This window comes from Artibeus jamaicensis, unplaced genomic scaffold (assembly GCF_021234435.1).
Source record: "Artibeus jamaicensis isolate MK-2021 breed Jamaican fruit bat unplaced genomic scaffold, CSHL_Jam_final scaffold_916, whole genome shotgun sequence".
Lineage (NCBI taxonomy): Eukaryota > Metazoa > Chordata > Mammalia > Chiroptera > Phyllostomidae > Artibeus > Artibeus jamaicensis.
In genome coordinates this window covers 43,552,574-43,574,136 of record NW_026522059.1, presented here as the reverse complement: position 1 = coordinate 43,574,136, position 21,563 = coordinate 43,552,574, and the positions used below count along the sequence as shown (strand labels likewise).

At 42.5% G+C, this 21,563-nt stretch overlaps 1 non-coding gene across 1 annotated transcript; it reads left to right on the top strand.

The window, feature by feature from the left end:
- The first annotated feature begins 20,938 nt into the window (after positions 1-20,938).
- On the top strand, positions 20,939-21,063 carry LOC119035398 (small nucleolar RNA SNORA31). Its single transcript, XR_005079786.2, has one exon. It is a non-coding gene; the product is annotated as a small nucleolar RNA SNORA31 (small nucleolar RNA).
- Positions 21,064-21,563: the final 500 nt, after the last annotated feature.

Here is a 21,563-nt window from a genome sequence, read left to right as displayed (position 1 = left end):
CGCTGTGCCTTCCACCGCGGATGTACACGGTCATGTTTCGACCTCTTCTGCCTCTTAGCTAGGGCCGTTATATTTTATAGTTTTAAAAACTGTATTAAAACATACAGTATTCCCAGAGTGCAGAAGTTTTAAGAGATTTTGAGGAATGAAGGAGGCAAGAGGACAGACAGAGGGGACAGTGCCGCTGAGAAGGCAGGGCTCAGGGCTGCGAGCGCCGTCAACACCAGTCCAATCAGAAGACTGCACCGCGGTCTGTTTCACGAATTAGGGTTCCAGGTAAGAGTCCTGTGAAGAAAGCATTTCCTTACTTTAAAAAGACAGAAAGTCCAAAAATCACTGATCTAAAGAATGGATGCTTTTGTTCCAGAAGTAGAGGCAATAAGAAATTTGCAATCAATGAGGTAAGGAAGAAAACTCCCGAACTTTGCCTGCACTTCCCCGTTGATTTACTTCCAGTCCCTCTGAGCCATCTGGTACATTCTGCTTACTAGAACACCCTCCCCACGATATACATCATCCAATGACACACATGCCACACAAACTTAACTGTTGTATATTTCAGAAAGTCCCAGGATGCTATCTCAGTGTGTGTATGGTTGCTGGATTTGCCTCGTCTCTTTTAGCTTTCTATGCTTGTTAAAAACAAAAACTGTCACAGAGGAAAAAAACAAAAAAAAAAAAGAAAAAACAAACAAAACAAAAAAACCCCTGCAGGTTGAAAAACTAAGACCTTCTGATTATTGTAAATTGTAGGAACTACCTCAGCTTCTTCTGGTCACTAACAGATCAAACTACACTAACTCCAATCTCTTATCAAGTCTCTCTCTGGCACTCTCTATGGACCATGCTCCCGAACAACTAATTTCAATCTAAAATTTCGATCTAATTTCAACTGGGCCTCTTAATTCTGGCCTTGAATGCATCCCACAATATGTGTGAACCTTTGCCCGTCATTCCATGGTCACGGGCTTGGTCTTCCCTTCTTCCCTTGAATGTTTCTTTTCTAATCCCCTTCCACACCATGACCACAATGCAACTTCTCTGATATCTGCACCAGGCCCCACCCCCCACTGATGAGGCATGCCCAGGTACCAGCAGCAGCCCCTGCATGCTCTGCTTTGCTTCGTGCCAGCCTCATTTCTCAACTCAGCAGTCTCCACAAGTCCAGGAAAAATTGTATTCACACTGAAAACATCAGTTAGCAATACAGATTTTTCTGAAGATTTCACAGGAGTAATAGAAGAGAAAGATCAAATGTCACACTGCAAAATAAACTACTTTAAAATTCTTCATTAAACATTTCTATCTCCGACGTTCGATCCTCCCCACCAGGCACCGTGGTCATTTTTCCCACCAGTCCTCTTCTCAAGGCTGACTTCAGTGGTTCCTGTGTTCTCTTCTGACTTCCTTCCCCCAACTTCAAATTCCTCCCCACTTTGTTATGTGGAGAAAGACATTCTTGCCTCATCTCCATCTTCTACCTTCAGACATAATTTTCACAATATTTAGCAAACAAAAGGCTACCTGGAGCCCAGAAAAAAACCCTCCCTGTCCTCTATAAACTGTGGGGATTATAAATTTATGTTTTAAAAGTCACCCTTTGGGACAGGATATGACTTTGAATTCCAATACAATATTTTTAGGGACATGATATGAATACTGAGGCATCTAAATCCTATGTAAAAGTAAGTTACAACTAATGAATTTATACTATAGCAAATATATCAATGTTTTCTTATTGAAGATAAACTAATTATAGCTACATGCAAGTAATTCCTCACAAATTCCAACTATAAAAAAATTGTTAAATGCACAGTTACATAGAATTTTAGAGACAATATATACTGACTAATATCCCACTGTTATGTTTTTTCTTCAAAGAACACTCAATGATTCCATTATTTAAATAATTTATTTACATAATTTATTATTTAAATAATTTATTCCATTATTTAAATAATATGACGTATCAGAACTCTTTCACAGTCATAGTCAGAGCATTGGAAAGGCTCAAGAAGTTACAGAATAAATGCATTGCTTTGCTTTTGGACAAGTTGTCACTTGAATGGCCCAAACAGGTACCAATAGCTTTTCTGAACATCCCAAGGATGAGATTTTATAGTCTCCTTCAGTGTCCCCAGAGTCGCTCACTGCATTAGGTCTGTTGTCATTAGAGAAAATAGCCTGGAGCCCTCTCTTAGAGAAAGCCTGGCTTCCATGGTACCCAGTGATGTTGACAACCCATGTTCAGGTGCAGAGATAGAAGCACCCCCAGGCTTTGAATGTGTTAGACTTTGTGTTGCAGGAATGACTAACTTGACAGGGCCAACATTACCAGAGATCGAAATAGTGTAAAAATAAAATCATAATATGAAAAGATCTTCGATGTCACTAATCATCAGATAAATGCAAATTAAAACCACAAGAAGATATCATCTCGTACCTATCAGAAGGGCTACCAGCAATAAATAGACAAGCAACTGCTGGTGAAGATGTGGAGACAGGGGGACTCTTTTCCACTGCTGGCAGGAATGCAGACTGGAGCAGTCACTGTGGAAGACAATATGGAGATACCGCAAACAATTAAAAATGGAACTTTTAATTTTGACCTTGTAACCTCGTGATTTTACTTCCAGGAGTTCATTCCAAAGAAACTCAAAACACTAATTCAAAAGAATATATGCACCCCTATGTTGATTGCAGTATTCTTTATAATAGCCAAGATTTGGAAACAGCCCAAGAGTTCATGAGTAGATGAATGGATAAAAAACTATGGGACATTTACACAAGGGAATTCTACTTCAGCATAAAAAAGAATAAAATTTTACCCTTGTGACAGTATGAATGGATGTGGAGAACATCATGCTAAGTAAAATAAGCCAGTCACAGAAAGACAAATACCATGTGATTTCACTCATAAGTGGAACCTAATGAACAAACTGAACTAATAAGCAAAATAAAGACAGACTCATAGTTGAAGAGTAGGCTGTCAGCTATGGGGGTGGTGGACAGAGGGATTAAGCAAAAAAGACTAAGAATTCATGGACACGGACAACAGTGAGGTGACTATAGAGGGTGGGGGGAGAGGGAGGGGGTGGGGGAAAGTGACAGAAGGTATAGGGGATAAATGGTAATGGAAAAATACATTAAAAAAATCATAAGCATCAAATGCTCATGACAACTTAATTACTTTCTGTAAGGAGAATCAATTAAGACCACCAGAAAACAAGCAATATAATAATTCAGCAGGAACTTTAAAATGTCAGATGCTAAAATATCTAGTGGGCATGTTCAACCTCTGCCCATTGCCCTCTTAAGTAAAAAATAAAATATGAACCCTGGCTGGTATAGCTCAGTGGATTGAGTGTGGGCCTGCGAACCAGAGTATTGCGGTTCGATTCCCAGTCAGGGCACATGCCTGGGTTGCAGGCCAGTTCCCAGCAGGGGACACACAAGAGGCAACCATACACTGATATTTCTCTCCCTCTCTCCTTCCCTTCCCCTCTGAAGATAAATAAATAAAATATTTTTAAAAAATTAAAATATGTGTCCAAGTCCTTTATATGGCATCATGGACTTGTTTACAAATGGTGATAAATAAACAGGTTACTTTTCTGAAAGGTTGAACTTCAGACACGACTTACAGACCATCCACATGACATATACATCAGTTTGCTAGAATTATTAGGATTCTTAACAGCTTAAATATCATGCAGGACAATGCATTGGCAAATTAAATTACAAATAATGAAAGCCAGAATTGGACTGACTTCATACTGTGGAACATTATGGTCAGTGTATTTGGCCAATGTCAGTCTTCAAATGCAAGGTCAGAAGTGCATCCTCTTGAAGTTTCAGAAGATGGATCTCCATGTGGCCTTGATTATTGGCTCAAACAGGGCCCAGACATAGGTTTATATGCCTGTGTTTAAAGCTTTAACATGAAATGCAGGTTTTCTATCAGAGAGAACTGGTTGTGGAACTCAAGTCATTATTTGAGAAAAGATCTATGTTCTGATGTGGGTACTCATCAGACATCCTGAAGTAGTATCTGAGTCCCAGGGACAAGGGCTGGGAGCAGAAAAAGCAAAGGGCAGTGTGACCCCAAAATCTCCATTGGCCTGGAAACCCTGGGAGCATTCTTCAGGAACTGTCCTAACAAGTGTAGAAATCAGGTATGTGGTCTGGCGTCGGACTCGGTCATGGGTGGGGGGTGACTTTAGGAACTAAAGGTGACTTTAGGGTGGGAGCTGAGGCCACAGCAGCACAAGTAGGGGGGACTCCCTCGGCTTCACAGGCAGGAAGACCTGGGTCCTGGGAGTGGTGAACTACTGGGACAAACCTGGGAAATACTGTCCCTGCCCCCAGGGCAGCTACAGGACATGCTCAGGCATGTGAGTCCAACGCCCCCTGAGAAGAACTAGAGCTCAGACTGTCCACTGGCCCTCAGCACCAAGGAAGGGGAGATGTCTTCGTGCTTTGGCTACTGTCAGAGGTGGTGTGGGATCCTGATGTATTGTGCAGAAGGGAAGAAAACATCATAACACCCCAGAGAAAGAATCAAGAAAAGGCAGAGAGGAGTAAAGGAAGGAGAGGAGAAGGTGGAGTGCGGCTGAGTTGCTTTCAGTGACAGTGAGCTTGAGGCTTTCGAGAAAAAATGGGAAGGCAAAATTGCAGAGGAGTTCCAGCTTCCTCAGTTCAAAAAATGGTTTTAAAACATAGTAATGAAATCTCTATGTCCTGTCCTCATGGCATTTCTTCTCTTTCTTAGAGCCAGACTGCCTCCCACCTCCCCTGCTTATGCCTTCTGGAACGAACCAGGGAAAATACACACTTTCCGCTCTAGGAGTCACCCCTTACCCACAGTGGGTATGTTCCAACACCCCCGGAGGATGCCTGAAACCGCGGACAGCACTGAACCATTCATATGCTGTTTTTTCTATATGTACCTTTTCACTTACAGGAAGCACTTTATGGCCTGTCTTTGGCACATGCGAATAGCCAGCATCCCTACTCTTGTGCTTTGAGCCATTACTAAGTAAAATAAGGGTGACTTGAACACAGGCACTGCGATACCATCACAGCCGACCTCATCACTGAGAAGGCTGCCTGCCGAGCTTCTGAATGCCCCACCCACTTCCGTGAAGGCTGGAGTCACTTTAATTGGTTCTAAACACTCTCCGAAAATGTAATTAGTTCTGTGCTATTTCTTTATGTGTACCGTATCTAGTTCTGCAGGATTTAAAGTCCAAAAATATGTACAACGTAACAAGACAATAAATAGAAACTGAGTTTATCAAAACATAATGGTAAAAAGATAAAAATAAAGTTATAGCCCTGGCTGGTGTGGCTCAGTGACTTGAGTACCAGCCTCCAAACCAAATGGTCACCGGTTTGATTCCTGGTCAGGGCACATCTCAGGACGCAGGTGTGTGAGATGCAACTGATAGAGATGTTTCTCTCTCATGTCATTGTTTCTCTCCCTCTCTCTTTCCTTCCCTTCCCCTCTCTCTAAAAATAAACAAATAAAATTAAAAAATAAAGCTATAGATGAAATTATTGCATAAAACTCATATCAAAAAATTATATACACTTGCTTGAGGTGGCCTGAATAATTGGCTCTAAGCTTTTCTAGCAGCCAGTGTAAAATGGCAAAGCAAAATTTATTTGATTCTCAGTATCTGAAATCTGAGAGAAATATCTCCTATAGATAGACCTTTATAAAGAGAAAACCTCTTTATAAAGAGGTTTTCTTTAACTTAGTACCCTATATTTTCACCAATATTCTTATAGTAAACATGAGAGTATTCATAAGATAGTTATTAATATTCCTTTGAGGTGTATCTATGGCATGTTATACAAACTGCTGTTCAGTGAGGTACTGTTGATGTAGGAGAGCAAAGGCAACGTGGTTTAGGTTTGATGCAGAAAAAATGAGCAGATGTAGAAAATGAGCTGCATAGCTCTCAAGCACACCTCCGTGAAGACTGCTTCAGGACGCCCTGGGATCAGAGGAACAAACGCTTCTTGAAAAGTACTTATAAGTGCAAGGATTCTGTGTTGCTGTTTAAAGGCTGACACATATGCTTCCAGAGTCAGCTGAGTGAGGTGCAAGGTTAACAGGTTCTTATATGAGCTGAGACACCAGAACGGTTACACGCAGAAGAGAAGGCACCGCTGCTGCAGGGAGACGAGCTGGGAGCACAGTGAACACACGCACAACTCGGTCCTCCGACGCAGAAAAATGAGCAGTTGAGTCCCAGAGCTCTGTATTTGAACATGGATATGGGGGAGGATGGTGACAGAAAAATCAAATAAACAAACATGGAAACAATCATCTTTGTATGAAAAATTACCAAAATCTCAGCCTCCCTGCACCCCCAATCCCCCAAAAATGCTCCTTGAAGCACCTATTGAGCACCCAAATTTAAGTAATGTTATAACTTACTGGATGCCCCGCAAGATAATTGATTTAATTGGCCCTAAATCAGTGGATTGACTGGATTTATTTGCTTTTCAGAGCTGTTAACTGTCTGCCAATTAGAGTTTTGGGGAGGTCTATTGAAAATTAAATGTGTTTTGTTTCTGAAGTCCTTCTTTCTGGACATACTTGCTAAGGAAGGCCAGTTGTCAGTTAAGGTCACTCCTTCTTCATTGAACTAAAACATAGGACCTGCTTGTAATAAAATGCTTCTATGAATTTTCAGGGCCTCAGAATGGGAGTTTTATTGATCCCTTTTCAATTTAGGTATGTTCAACTGAAATGCAAGCACTTTGCTTCTATCCAAACTTTGAAAAACTATAGGCCCCTTTCAAACCATATACAAAATCCACACTTTTATTAAAGGAGCATAGTAACCATTCAAACGTAAAATTTTCACAGTAAGTAAAATAATAGGTCCCACTGGAAGTTGCTGATCAGATAATGTGTTTTGACTCTGAGTTTAAGGAAACAAGAGAACAGACTAGTTCCACAGGTGCAAGGGGCTGTTTATTTATTTATTTACTTGCTTACTTACTTACTTATTTATTTTTTATAACACCTTTGGCTGACAGGAATATCAGTTCCCTAGCAAAGAGCTCAGGGCAATGCCAATCTGTGATTAGACCACCCTCTCCTCAATTTCATCAAGTCAGAGACTTGACCCCTATATGGGGTTTAACCTTGAATCTATGAACCCACTAGACTGTCTGGGGATAATTTTTTGTCAGCTGTCCAGTATTTGGCCCATTTCTCCCGCTGTCCATCTTTACCAACACAAAACAAGAGAAATTACTACTTATTTCAAAGGTCTTAAATACAACATCCTGGGAAGATATAAAATAGAAAAGACAGGAATAGGGCATCTAACTGTGTTTCCTATGTATGAACAGTTTCATTCCGGTATCAGTCCTGGGGCCAGATTTCTATTCGACTCCTGCAGCCCTACCATTACCTCAGGATCATTTATTACAGGACTATTAAAGCCAAATATTTTAGATGATGAAACTGTTTCCATAATAAATGATTTCAACATCATGTCTGGTTTATGGCTTAGGAGAAGGAAACCATATAATTTAGTTCCATTCCTGAATGTCCAAGCTTTGTAGATATAATCTCACTCTTGCCAGTACAGACATTAAGGAGAGGGAAATGCAGGCCCTTTTCCAGGGTCCCAAATAGGGAAAATATTTGTCAAAAAAATTAAGAACGAAGCCACCAAAATGGTCCAAAAATATTGGAGACGTGGTGACACAATAGAAAACAGTATTATCCCTTGGAAAAACTGGATCACAGAACTGGAAACATCAAATAATACTTCGATGTGACTACTGTAAAAATGTGTCTTACAAGGTGAAATAATAACATAAGCTGGAAATATGAATGATATCTGGACATGGAATCAACACTTGACTTTTTGTAAAGTCATTTTAGAGAAAGACATTTAAAAATTATAACTTCAAATTCATCCTTTAGTTAAGAATTCCTGACAGTTAGGAGAGGGGCCAACGCCGACCATTTCTGCCAGAGTTCAGATTGATGTTTAAAACCCAAGACTCTAATACTCCTTCTCTGATACATCTCATGTTGAAGAAATAAATGTCAAAAGAGCAGAAGACCTTTCAACTAGATAGAACACTGTGTTAGAATGAGAATTAGGGGAATTTGATTCTGACATGACCCCATCAAATCCCAACCCTCATTTTGCTGATAGAGATCAGAGGAAAAAGCAAAAAGGTTGAATCTACAGTTGTGTGCCAGTAAAAATTCCATTGCAAGTTTTACAGAGAGAGCAACTGACATTTGGGAATGTATAGGGAACGTGGCTGAAATACCAAATAGGAGTCTGCAAGACTCAACTTATACTTTCTTGCAGGTATGTCAGCAACCCTCCCAAAAAAGAGTGAAAACCCACCTTTAGGAAATCCTTTCTTCCTGGGAGCCCAAGCTGTCGTGTTTGTTTAGTGGGAATATACAAGGAAACACCTTGAGCGGGCAAGGTCCTGACAGCTCATTGCTTCCGTGAAGACCTTAGTCTTCTGGGTGATCTTGCAAAGGACAGTCCCCAAACAGGAGTTACGGGATGTACAAAAGCATCGTGAACTTTATGAATCACTTTGTGGACTAGATCGTATGCCTTTTAGTGGGTTCTTAGGTCTTGTTTTTCAAATGTTTGAAGAATACTCTAAAAACTTTCCATTTTGCAAAACTGGTAACTCAAGAGGGACAGAAAATTCACTTATACACAGATTGCTCCTGTGGTCTTATTGTGTCCTGAAATCCAGGTTGAAGTTGAATAAATAATTTTACAGGTGAAACCTGTTAGGATCTCTGGTAGTCAGCATGATTCCTACATAATTAGCCAAAAGAAAGAACTAGGTGCCAAGGTTTATTGTGGAAATCTTCCATTTAACATCCAGCAAAGACTTTATTGCACGTTTATTGTTCCTTAGGCACAGGAGAGTGCCTGCCCTCGGAAGCCCAGGAGTGAGTCCGGAGACGAATAATAACCACATTTAGTGGCCTCCGCAGGCAGCCTCACCTGCCTCGTGTAATCAAGCCGATCCTGTCTCTCGTGAACAAAGGTTAGAGAACAAATGCAGTTAAATAGGGATGTCCTAGAAATGACAACCAGAAATAGACTCATCACAGTTTCCATAAATAAAACTGAGGACACTGAGAGCAAGATGCTGAATCTGGAGTTTCCCAGGAAAAGGGCAAAAATATGTACTTTGATCCTTTGCACAACCCAGTTACCACCACTGCCACTCCACACCCACGGGTTACGATAAGGGCTTCGATCTGCTCTGTCCAGTGGGCACTGGAAATGTGCCTGTTGAGCAAATTGAGGTGGAATGTAAGTGTAAAATATATTTCAAAGGCACTATGAAAGAGAAACATGAATCATCTAATAATTTCCTTATGCGGATTTTGTGTTGAAATAGTACTTTGGATATATTGGAAATAAAATATATCATTCAACAATGAGAGGCAGGAGAAAGTAAATGGGGCCAAACAGTGACGAGAGGAGACGTGACTTGGGGTGGGGAACACACAACACAGATGATGTGACCTGATCATTTTATTAATCCATGACACCCCAATAATCCATTAAAAATAATAAAAATATAAAATATATCATTCAAGTACATTTTACTTATTTCTTTTTATTTTTCATGTGGCTACTAGCAATTTACTAGTTACACATATGGTTCATTATATTTTTTTCGAACCTGGGGAAACAGAGTCATGTGACCTCGAGCAAGTTGCTTAACCTTCCCAACCGCTCACCACCTACGACTTTGGGTGTTAACTGGTGGGGAAACCTCAAAGGGTTGTTTTCAGGATGAAGTTTACCAAGGTAACTCAGTCAACGTAAGTCTTCGATAAATCTGGGCCAGTATTTTCAAAACCATGAGAGCTATGCAGTGACCATATTTTTTTTTTCACTTCACTACTGGCCATCACTTTAAAGAATCACATAACCTAAATCGACCCAAAAGCTTTGCACAGGAAGTGGAATTTTCCATTCCCATTTGGGTCCTTGTTTCCAACCTCCCCTATTTGGTCAGAACCTGCTCAGTCTTCAAAACCTAGCTCACATACATGTCCTGTAACAACTTCCCTGACTTCCCTAGCCAATTAATTACTCACAGCATTGTCCACCTGACAATTATTTAACAAGTTTTTTTGAGCACCTACTATGTGCCAGCTCTCTTTTTGCCTGACCAGATAGAGCAGTGAGCAAAATAATATTCCTGCCCCAATGGTGCATGCATTCTTGTGGAAAAGACAAACAATAAACACATACATAACATCAACGCCTGCTAAGAAAAGTCTAGAAGAAAAATTCAGTGGTTAAGGGAATAGAAAAGGACAAGGTCAGGGAACACTTTTTTAGATAGTGTGACCCAGGACAGCCTTTCTGGAAAGCCGGCACTTGAGCAAAAAGCACAGGATGTCCCATCTGACACACTTGATGTGAGGACAAACACCAAGGAAGGAGATTCTCATGCCCTGACGCTCTCATTTTGAGAGCTGTGTGGGCAGCAATGTCCTTGGACACTGGCTGGGAACGCCCTAGAAAGCCACTGAGCAACCGTCTGTACTTGTCCCACTCTGCAATCTTCTGGAGGAAATAACAGAGGAAGCTATGAAAATATCTCAGCTTCAGAAAAAAAAACCTGGTTTGTGGCTTAACAGGACATTTTCCTGGCTTTACCAAAAGTAAAGAACTAACTAGAGCTTTTGGGGTCCCTTGCCCTGGCCACAGACTGTGTCAGTATATTTTTTAAGTGTTAAAAATGATAGATGAGTTTTGTTTTGTTTTTTTAATTTTATTTATTTATCTTTAGAGGGGAAGGGAAGGAGAGAGGGAGGGAAATATCAATGTGTGGTTGCCTCTTCTGCGTCCCCTGCCAGGAACTGGCCTGCAACCCAGGCATGTGCCCTGACTGGGAATTGAACTGCGATCCTCTGGTTCGCAGGCCCACGCTCAATCCACTGAGCTACAGCAGCCAGGGCGATAGATGAGTTTTTATATAATTTAGCTAGTTCTATCATTGCCTGAAAGTTACAATCCTGCCTGAAAAATAGCTTTCGGTGAGGAGGACTTGGCTTTCCCTTCATTCACCACAACACGGGTGTGTCAGAAATCCTGAACGCGGAAGCCGGGCACAGGGCATCCGAGCAGCCCATCGCCGCCACCCATGTACCGAAGCCTGGGTCGGTCTGTAAAACTGTGAATTCGGTGAGTCATTACACTGCCCCTTTAATATTCTTTATGTTTCTGACCAAAAAAGATACAGAGTATATAGCATTTAATTTAATATTTAACTTAAACTAAATATATCATCCATATCAGATATAAAATATACTATATATTTTGTATAATACTTAAGTCTGTTCCGCACTTCTTTTCCCATCGTAATTATCAGTTCCAAGATGAATGCCGAGAAGAAGGTGAAGAAGAAACTATGACGCTGTGGATATCTCGGATGGTACAGGGCGAGACATCATTTCCTTCAAACCCAAGTAGAAAGAAGAATGGAGGTGTAACTGTAGTCATAAGGTTTGCAGAGTTCAGAAGTGTCCATTTTTACCCATTTCTTATTGTACATAAGTCCAGCCTCATTTATAACCGTCCACAGTGGAATAATACTGGTGGCTTCTGTTTGTTTTCTTTCCATTAGCTGCAGCTGTTTTCTACTGTTATTTATCTTATTACTGTTAAATATTCCAGTAATTAATACACTGTCTTATTTTGTCTTGATGTTCTAGGGCAATGTTCCTAAGGGTACAAATTTTTAAGTCAAAGAACTACACGGACATTTTGAAAATGAATCACACGAGGTTTCCTTGTTTTCAGATTCTCCTGAAGTTACATAACAGGGATTCTTGGGACTGTAAACTCTTGGCCAAAAAAAAATGTTGTAGCCAACAATGACCTACATTAGCTATCTACCTTTTGAGACCATTCGCCTTAGCTAACTTTTTGCAGGATACCACCAATGAGATGAATGTGCACGTGGTCGTGTTTCGGCCAGTAAGAAAGGCTGAAAAGGTGTGACCCCGAAAATACATTGACCAGAGTTCTCCGCTATCAGATGACAAGAGGGAGATGCTGAATTGCTTATGAAATGCTTTTGATCTCAGCTGAGTCTAAGTTGCTAAGCCAGCCAGTCTTCGGCATTCAAAATATCTGCTCTGCACAACAAATCTAAGCTCATGATGGTCCTAATTAAGGGCCAGTAAGTAAAACTGAGTATTTAGAGGCCAATTTTTAAAAATAAAAGAGCATTAGTTCAGAGTGATGATGCGAACAAGATTTTACCCACTGTGTGGGTCTCCCTGCCACAATTCTGCTAAAATATACGGGCCAGATCCCCGCAGTCCATTCCAGAACCTCACTGGGAGCACCGCATAAAGGAAGAGTAAGTCTGAATTACATGATAATTTGTAAGTAGCACTTCCTTAATTACCGTCAAAAAAAATTTTTAAGCACTATCGGCTAACCAGGTATAGTCTAGAAAAAAGCACTGATCACTTTTCATGTCTCGCATATTCAGAGGAGCACTCTAGGAGTCAGGCGGCCTGACTTTTCATCACAGTTTTGTTGTTTATCATGTGTGGGTATGAACAAGTCAGCTGACCTTTTCATTCCTCTGTCTTCTCATCTTAAACACAAGGGGCATATGCTAATGATTTCTACCACCTCCAAAATTCTAAGTTTACATCTCTAAAGCATTTAAAGTAATGCAGTGTCTCAGTATAAATGAATCTTGCAAAACTGATACCAACGTAATTTTAGGTGACTTGTGTAAGTAGGTTACACAGGCCCCCATTACGAGCTCTGAATCATGTTCTCCCTATTAACTTTCTCATAAATAGCACGGAAGTCAGTTGCAACCCAGTTTTGACTGCAGTGTCATAAAATCTAAATGAGTTGAATTTAAGTTGGTGAGGTGTGAGCACGTGTTAGACTAAAGCCTAATGTCAATCAAGCACACATGTTCTGTCCTGGGTCATTGTCTCCTTCTCTACACTTTCTCAATCTGCCCGGGAAATTGTAAATGGCCACCAGCTTCCACAGACCTTCACAACTGCTGGAAGTCCAACCCCCGACTTTCTCCCCTGAGCTCCAAACTTGAAAGTATTCATCGTAGTCACCACTCACTGAGTGCTTCTTCTAAATGTGGTGCTGAGCTGTCTCTTCTACCTTGACAACAGTCCTGCCAGGTGGATGTCACGATCTCCATACAGATGAAGACGCTGAGTCTCTGATCAGAGAGGTCACGTAGCTGATCAGAGTCACACAGCTGATCATTTTCAGAGCCAGCCAGGTCTTGCTGGCTTAAAAATCCAGGCCCTTCGACTATTCCACAAGAGTGAACAACATAGACAAAAATGCTGAATAGTAAATCATGATCATCGTTCTGGATGAAAGTTTTCTTCTCGACACAGAGATTGGAAGGGTGGGAGGGAAGCACTAGTGCACTGAGGACAAGGTCCGGAATCCAAGGTCCAGAGCAAGGGCTGGAGAAGTTGAAAAACTGCATCTGGGCCAGAGTGGGAATAGCTTCTCGGGCCAGGATGGAGAACGCAGGCTTCTGTGAGACCACGTGGGTCATTGAAGGGTTTCAAGAGGGAGCAGGAAATGACGTCTAATCATCAGCTTCATATTTTAGGGAGAACATTATTGAAATAAATTTACAAATAGTTTAGAAGGAAATGATGAAAGATCAGAACTAGGAAGATCATTGAAATAATAGCCACTGGAATAATAGCCCAGGAGAAGAGATTTGGGCCTGAACTAGGACAGTCACAGAAGGAAGAAAAAGAAAGGATTCAGAACTTGTCACACAAATAAATTGGGGTTGTGTCCATCCCAAAGCTGCTCTGATTTGTCTTTACCTTGCACCTAGTAGAGTATGTCCCCACGGCACACCTGTGGCAAAGCCCGCTACCTCAGTGAGGAAAGTCACTGCTTTGGATTGTACCAGACCTGAAACAAGCAAGCACAGAATGTCTAGATCCTATTGAGTTACTTACCTCTGTGTCTGTCTTCTAGTTTTAAGAAGAGAAGAGTCCACAGCACATGATTGCTTATCACTGAATATCCGTGTCCTCAGACTAGGTAGGAGTAGGAAAGAAATAGAGCTGTGCCTTGAAGAATACAGAAAACGTATAACTGAAAACACTCTTGGAGTGTCCTGCTGCATATGTAAGTCTGTGACTTCATAAAAGAGAGGCTCGTCTCTGTGAAAATGACATACTGGCCTAGGTTGGTGTGAGCTCGGGTCTGTCTAAGTCCAGAGCCGACTTCAGCTTCCCTCCCCATCTCCGTCTTCATGTGTCAAACAAAAGTAGCTTACCCTCAATATTTCTGAATTTCTCATCACCTGAGTTCAAGCAACCTCTGCCTGTCACCTCGACCCTTACAGTCTACTCCTACCCCATTTCCCAAGCCCACCTGGCCCCACCCCCATACCATCTCTGCACAGCAACCCAAAAGCCCAAGTTCGATCATGTCACTCTTCTGTTCAAACTGCCCAACAGTTCCATAATCAGAGTCCCCCTGATGGCAGTAGGACTCCGCCTGTCCCAACAGCTCATGGTCACCAACCTCATCTCCTTCTAGTGCCTTCATCTCACCCGACTCCAGCATCGCCGGCCTCCTCCCCACACCTCAGACCCCCCAGATGCTCTAACTCATTTGCACGGTTCTTCCCTCCGTCCCGAGGCTCAGCCCCTCATCTCCCTCAGGCTTTATTCACGTGCCTCCTCTGCAGCGAGTCATACCTTGCATCACCTTATTGAAAATGGCAACCCTCCCCCTCCCCTGCCTCATGCACAGATGCCCTCCCCAACACACACTGCTTTATGCCAAAAGCATTATGATACTTTCTTACATACTATTGTGGGTCGAAGCATGTCCCCAAGATAGATCTTGAAGTCCTAATCCACAGTACCTGTGAACATAACTCTTTGGGAAAAAGGGTCTTTGCAGATGGCCCAGTTCAAATGAAGTCATTAGGGTGGGCCTTCATGCAATATGTCTGGTGTCCAAATTAAAAGAAGAAACTTGGACACCGAGGCATGCACAGGAAGAATGCCATGTGGAGATGAGGGCAGAAATCAGAACGATGCTTCTGGTGTGTGTTGACACCGGAAGACAGTGGGGAGGCCTGCAAAAAGATTTTCCCTCCAGGCCCTCCAGAGGAGGTGACCCTGCTGACACCTAGATCTTGGACTTCTGGTCTCCAGAACTGAGAGATGATACATTTCTGTTGTCTAACCCCCCCAGTTTGTGGTACTTTGTTATCGCAGCTAACATGCATACTGTATAATCAGCCTGTTTTTTGTATTTACTGTCTGTTTTCTCCCTCTAAGGTAAGCTCCTCAGGGGCAGGGATTTGTTTATCTTTGCTATTCCATCTCCAACAGCAAATGAATGAATCAACAGTTAGGCCCCAATCCACACTGTTAGTCTTTTCTCTCACCTCTCTTTAAGATGAAACCTTTCAACTTCCACCCCAAATACCACAGACTTTGATACCTTCCTAACTTTGCCTATGCTGCTTCCTCTGCCCTGGATGCCCATCTGCCCCCTCTTTACCTGTTAACGTCTCTATCTGGGAAGACGCATCCATGTTATCCCTTCGGTGATGGATTCCCTCTGCTCCCCTCTTCTGTTTTATTATTCATGTGGTTGTGCATCTCTCCCTGTAAACCATGACCCCTTTGAGTTCTGGAATCATGTCCTATTAATCTTCCCATAGCCAGAACCTGGCCCAGTGTCTGGCACTCGGGAGGTGCTCAGTAAATGTTTGCTCGATTGAATTAAATCTGTATCCTGCAGCTTTTTCTCTTGCTGCCCTTCCTTACACGGCTAGCCACAGCAGGACACAAGAGGATTAGAAAGGACTTCCCAGAGTAGAACTCTCAGATTAGAGCATTGGAGTCTCTCTGCAGACTCTTTGTCTTCATGCAATCTCATGAGAGTTTCTTAAATTGGAAGAGGCGGTGATGTTGTACCCAAACCACTCAGCTAGGCTCTAGGAGACATTTGCCAGAACCCACGGTAACACAAACAGCTCAATCAAAGAAGATGTGTGAACCCCCCTTTTGATAAACTACAGTGAGTGTTCTACAGGGAAAAAAAGTACAGTCCTCTGAGATAGCACTTTTCAGGTTGCTTGGACAAGAATACACTGGCTTTGATTCCAGGTACTGGTCACATCTCTGTTTTCCTTTCTGCCCCTGGTTTTTTTCAATGATGGGTGTTGTAAACACCATGTGTCTCCACCCACCTTTGTAGAAAGGATGAATTGGAATGAGCTCCAGAAGCAAAGGGGGTGCTGTGCGTGGCCAACACTCATTTAGCAGATCTGAATACTCACATGGATGGGAGCTGAAATGGCTGAAATAGACTCAGCCTCCCAGAAATTCTAACTGAATGGCACCAAAGCATCAAAGTTGCATTCTAAGGAATTGCTATGAATTGCCAGAATGCTCTCTGGCCATCTCTATTCTCTAAAAATTAATTCCTTAGTCTTGCAGTCATAATAGCAGAGTGGGCTCTACAAAATACAGAAAATGCCAAATCACATTGTTTATAACCTCACTCCTTATAGGTACTGTCCTGATTAGGTGAGCTTAAAATTCTTAAGAATAGCTGATTTCATAACTCTAATTACTATGGGCATTTGACAGTAACCCATTTTCAAATACACCATTAATCTTGTTCATGTGGGTCATTCAGTCACCAACCCAAACTAAAAACCTATGCAGTACCAGGCGCTCTGCTTTTCTCAAGGGCATCAAAAAAGGGGGCCCTATTTTCTTACATTATTGGCATAAAGTTGATTAAACAATAACTTACTAGGTACCTATATTATTTTCAGTAAAAATAAAAAACTCTGTGATTATAACTAAAGGATCACTCTCAAATTTTAACAACTCGATTCACCCCTACTTAGTTGCCTTGAATTTCTCATGGACAATGTTTTGATAATTCTTTATACATTGGTCCCATACAACACTGAGGGCTATTACTATTATCAGCAATGGGTAGGATTCGTCCAGTGACACTGGCAATTCTTAACATTTTGGTGATCACAGTCACCTTTCAGATCAAAGAAAGCCAGGTACCCTGTCTCCAGAAAAAAAAAATCACATGTTTCACACACAATCTGATGAGTAATTTTAGAAGGTATAAAAAGTTAATAGATCCTGTAAAGCAAGACTCAGTAAATGTGTTCTAGATAAAGACCAGATAGTAAATATTTTAGGCTTTGCAGGTCAAGGGGCAAGATCAGAGATACTATCCAGACACTTATATAACAAGAGAGAAAACAAACGCCTACAACTTTTAATTGATAAAATTTAAAATATAATCGAGTACAATTTCTGTAATACAGGTCTGCTCACGAGAATAATGGGATTTGGCAGGGGTAGAGGAGAACAATATTTCACTTAATTATAGTTCAAAGTCAACATTCCCTATCATCAAATCGATTGAAAAGTGTCATCTGTAAAAACCCAGCCGTGGGCTGCATTTGACCATCAGGCGGTAGTTTGCTAATTTCTACTTTCTCCATATGCACATGGAGAAAGAGACCACAGACTCTTTTAGGGAGGGCACACACTGTGGACCAGCCAGGCCAGGACCAGAAAAATTAGGGGTGTTGTAAAGGCCACCTGTCTTCACCCAGCTTTGTAGAGAGGATGAATTGGAGCCAACTTCAGAAATGGAGTGTTGGGTGTGGCCAACACTCTTTGAGCAGATCAGCACCCTCACCTGGACGGGATGTAAAAAACATGCCCTCCGTGGCTCCTGACTCTGGTGGCAGGAGACAAGCTCCCACACCCAGAGCCAGCCAGAGTTCCTGGTGCAATGCTCCCTCCCATGGCCATGGCGGGGCTGGCTGGCCATTGAATTCAGCCTCATTCCTACTGCTCCCAGCTGCACCCGAGAATGAGGTATACTAAATTCTATTAACCTACATTCTGTGACCTCAATAAAACTTTCTCAACAATCAGCAAGAATAACAATGCATCTGAGAAGAAAGTTCTTTGCCTGGTGTTTGAAAATTGAAGGGTAAAAAATCACATCCATGGAGAAGGTTTTTTAATGAATAAAATTATTTTCTTAATCTGCAGTTATCTTTCCATCAGTACTCACTTCCAGAAATTCAAAATAAAAATCATCTTGCAAATGGAAGAGAGCTTAGACTAAATCGTAATAAATTAACAAAGAGGCAGTATTCGACAAAAATTATTATGCAGAAATTCAAGCCTTGTCCTCACATAGTTAATCTTTTCCTACAAAAAACATCCACAGTAACAGTCAATCACAAGAGAAATGTAATTCTCTATAATGTGTTCAGGTCTATAATGTCTGAAAAGCTTAGGCCACTAAGAAGAGCCATAAATGCACTTCATTGTCTGTTAGAACCCATCATTTCAATAATGGTATAAATAAATAAACGCAGCTCCCTGGACTGGCTGGCAGGGCCTCATAACCTGTGGCAAACTTGATGCAAGTTCTCCACCTAGTGGATGTTTAGAAAAACATTGAATGAAATAAAAATGGCCCATGCAGGTGTATGGTACAGAGATGCAGAGAGAAAAGATGTAATATTTTGTATGTTAATTAGTGACATATCGGATGTTCATTTTTCTCATTTTCCATTTTTGCTCTTGCTTTTGCCTCTCTTCCTATCGTGGGCCGGATATGTATTTGCACATAGAACATTAAATGGTTCTCCGTAAAGACCCTCAGAGGGGAGTGAAGGAGGCAGCATTGGGCATGGGGCCCTGGGCTGGGGAGATGGGTGGGCAGTTGAACTGTGACACAAGTGTCACCCCGTGCACTGTGCTCCACCTGTCCCCCAGTGGCTGGTGGGAGGGGCAGTGCCATACAGGGCTCAGCACTGGTCTTGGTTGGTCACTTGCAGCACAGCGGCCTTGGTGAGTGGGAGCCCCGCCGACAGGCTCACACGCCGCCACCATTCCTGCCATGGTGGCTACTCCATCTGCAGACCATGTTGCCAGGACTGGGTGGTCACGGATGAGCTTGGGTGGCTTCAGGTGAGTGAGCCCTTCTATGCTTGTTTGTTGAGTGCCTCGTGCGTGGTGGGTGCTATCTGGGAGGCTCTCACAGAAGGAACAAGCCCTTTGCACTTGGTGCCCATCCACGTGCTTCTTCCCCAGACCTGCGTCTCCCCGATGGTCCACCTTTCTCCTTGCGGTCCCCTGACTGCATCCGCCACGGCTCATGAAACAGCGTGCCTCAGGCCATTCTTCTTACTCCCTAATTAGATGATGAGATGCACCCAACTCACTAACCCTTCCATTTCCCCTCACCTCTGTCTTTCAGCAGTCCAGACTTAGCTTGTACCCTATTCCAAGCTGACCCATCCACAAATTACCCTTGGACCTTCTTCTCCCCCTCAGGTGGTCATAAGGGACCCTGATCCCACCACACAGCCTTGGGTCTGAGCAAGGGGAGGGGCCAGTACATCTGTGATGGATGAAATGGGGGTCTGAAATCACGAACTGCTTCTAGTACAGTCACCCCAGAGTAAGCTAATGAAATGAGGAAGACGATGAGAATAGGAAGACCAGGAGAGTAACGAGAGATGATTAAAAGGGAGAAACAGCTACAACAAAGGATGCATCTGAGGAGATGGAAGAACAAGCAGAGAATAAAGCACTCTCTTTACTTGCCTTCCACACCTCGCACTGTCTGCCTTTCCACCTGTCTCTTCTCCTCAGATGCCATTGGTTCCTCATTTCCTGGACCTCTAAGCACTGGAGCTTGATGACCCAGAGCCCAGGCCCTGGACCATTTCTCTTTGCCCTGCACTTGGGCTTCCACTCAGTCTCGTGGCTGAAGATCTTCTCCATGCTCCACATCCAAACTTAAATCTCCAGCCCTGACCTCCCCTGTCCGCCAGTCGGGTGCATCCCACTGCCTGTGTGCCTGAATCTGGGTGGCTAGAAGCCACCACCACATCCGGGGTTCCATAGCTGACCTGTTCACAACCAGGCTTCTGACCCTCCATCTTCCTCATGCCAGCAAACGTCAACTTCATTTTGCCCGATGGCTCAGGCCAAAAACTTGGAGTCGTCCTTGAGTCCTTTTTCCCTCTAACCCTCATCTGATTCAGAAGCAAATCCCATCTGTGATATCAAACCATATTCAGAATCCAACCACTTCTGCAGCAACCACCGTGGGTCAAGCAACCATGGTTCCCACCTCACTGTCAAGTTCGAACGGAACTTGTCTCTGCCTACATCCCTTCCATCTGTTCTCCCTGGCCTGTCCGTTCCTTGAGCAGCACGGGCAAGGCCGTCACGCTCACCCTGCCCACTGGAATGCGCTGCCCTAGAAGTCTGCTCCCTTCCCTCCTTTGCCTCTTTTAGGTGTTTATTCAAATGTTGCCATTTCAGAATGGTCTTCTATATAAGAAAAACACAACTGAATAGTGGCTCCAAAAAAAGACATCCATGCCTCCATCTCTGGAATCGGTAATTATGCCCTCGTTTGGAAGAGGGTCCTTGCAGATGTAACTAAATCATGGATCTTGAGATGAGGTCATTTGGGTTAGCTGGTGGGCCCTCAATCCAATAACAAGCATCCGTGTAAGAGACAAAAGAGAAGAAGAGGGGAAGGCCAGGGGGAGATATATCACTACTCAGTATCAAACTCACTTATCATAGTTATTGACTCTACCCAACTGATCTATAAGCTACAAGAAGGCAGAGACTTTTTTTATCAGTGTTGTTCACTGTGGTATTCCCAGAACAGTGCCTAGTTTCAGTGCCTAGTTTGTGTTCAATAAATACCTGTTGATTAGAAAAACAAATAGACAAATGAATGAATGAGCGATGGGTCTCCTAATGTTCTACCTGTGTGACTAGCAGGATGATGAGGAAAAACAGGGAGCGTTGCATCCGCGGATAGACTTTAACAATCTAGTGCTGTTCTTTTGCTTTGCACTAGGATGCGAAAGAAAGACATCCCTGCGCTTTCTGTCTTTGTGGCAGCCCAGATTGAACAGGGGATTACATCTGGGGCCTGGAGAAAGAAAAAGAACAAAGAAAACCAGGGAGGAAAGGAAAGAAATCACTAGCGTTGAGATGGGGTAGCTGGATAAGTTTGATTTAGAGCTTGCTTTGGTCTGATGGGACATAACTGTAAGTAGAAGCGTGCACCTTCTCATTCATCTAGGACTTACTCATCCCACCAGCTCTAAAAGGACTTTGGAAAACTTACTCTATGACGTTAATAAGATCATTACTAAGACATAATAGGACAAAACATTGTGACATTGAAGAGGTAGAACTGATGTTCGGGTGAAGTGTGTGTCGAACATGCATGGATTGATGATTAAATTTCAAATATAACCCCTTCGGAATCCTACTGTAGCAGGAGACTCTCTTGCACCAGATGCTTTATTATATGAAACCAAGATGGATGTATTGGTTGACTGAGGAACTGACTTCCCCTCCAGCATTTTCCCTCTTCTACGTACTGAGGCAATAGCAGCGATCAGGAAAGCAGCGTAGATTC